Source organism: Lolium rigidum, chromosome 2 (genome assembly GCF_022539505.1).
Source record: "Lolium rigidum isolate FL_2022 chromosome 2, APGP_CSIRO_Lrig_0.1, whole genome shotgun sequence".
NCBI classification, from domain to species: Eukaryota; Viridiplantae; Streptophyta; class Magnoliopsida; order Poales; family Poaceae; genus Lolium; species Lolium rigidum.
Genome location: NC_061509.1, coordinates 275,901,744 through 275,902,908, shown reverse-complemented (window position 1 = coordinate 275,902,908; position 1,165 = coordinate 275,901,744).

Sequence of the window (1,165 nt, the reverse complement as noted above, 5' to 3'; positions counted from 1 at the left end):
TAACAATGCACATACATATATCATGATGAGTACTATGAGATTTAATCGGGGCATTACGACAAAGTACATAGACCGCTATCCAGACATGCATCTATGCCTAAAAAGTCCACTTTCGGGTTATCATCCGAACCCCTTCCGGTATTAAGTTGCAAGCAACAGACAATTGCATTAAGTATGGTGCGTAATGTAATCAACACAAATATCCTTAGACATAGCATCAATGTTTTATCCCTAGTGGCAACACCACATCCACAACCTTAGAACTTTCTGTCACTGTCCCAGATTTAATGGAGGCATGAACCCACTATCGAGCATAAATACTCCCTCTTGGAGTCACAAGTATCAACTTGGCCAGAGGCTCTACTAGCAACGGAGAGCATGCAAGAACATAAACAACTCATATATGATAGATTGATAATCAACTTGACATAGTATTTGATACGTCTCCGACGTATCGATAATTTCTTATGTTCCATGCCACATTATTGATGATATCTACATGTTTTATACACATTATATGTTGTATTTATGAATTTTCCGGCACTAACCTATTAACGAGATGCCGAAGAGCCAGTTGTTGTTTTCTGCTGTTTTTGGTTTCAGTAATCCTACAAAGGAAATATTCTCGGAATTGGACGAAATCAACGCCCAGGGTCCTATTTTTGCACGAAGCTTCCAGAAGACCGAGGGGGAAAGGAAGTGGGGACACGAGGCGCCGCCACAACAGGGCGGCGCGGCCCAGGTCTTGGCCGCGTGGCCCTGGTGTGTGGGGCCCTCGTGTGGCCCCCCGCATTGCCCTTTCGCCTACTTAAAGCCTTCGTCGCGAAACCCCCAGTACCGAGAGCCACGATACGGAAAACCTTCCAGAGACGCTGCCGCCGCCAATCCCATCTCGGGGATTCGGGAGATCGCCTCCGGCACCCTGCCGGAGAGGGGAATCATCTCCCGGAGGTCTCTTCATCGCCATGATCGCCTCCGGAGTGATGAGTGAGTAGTTCACCCCTGGACTATGGGTCCATAACAGTAGCTAGATGGTCGTCTTCTCCTTATGTGCTTCATTGTCGGATCTTGTGAGCTGCCTAACATGATCAAGATCATCTATCCGTAATTCTATATGTTGTGTTTGTCGGGATCCGATGGATAGAGAATACTATGTTATGGTGAT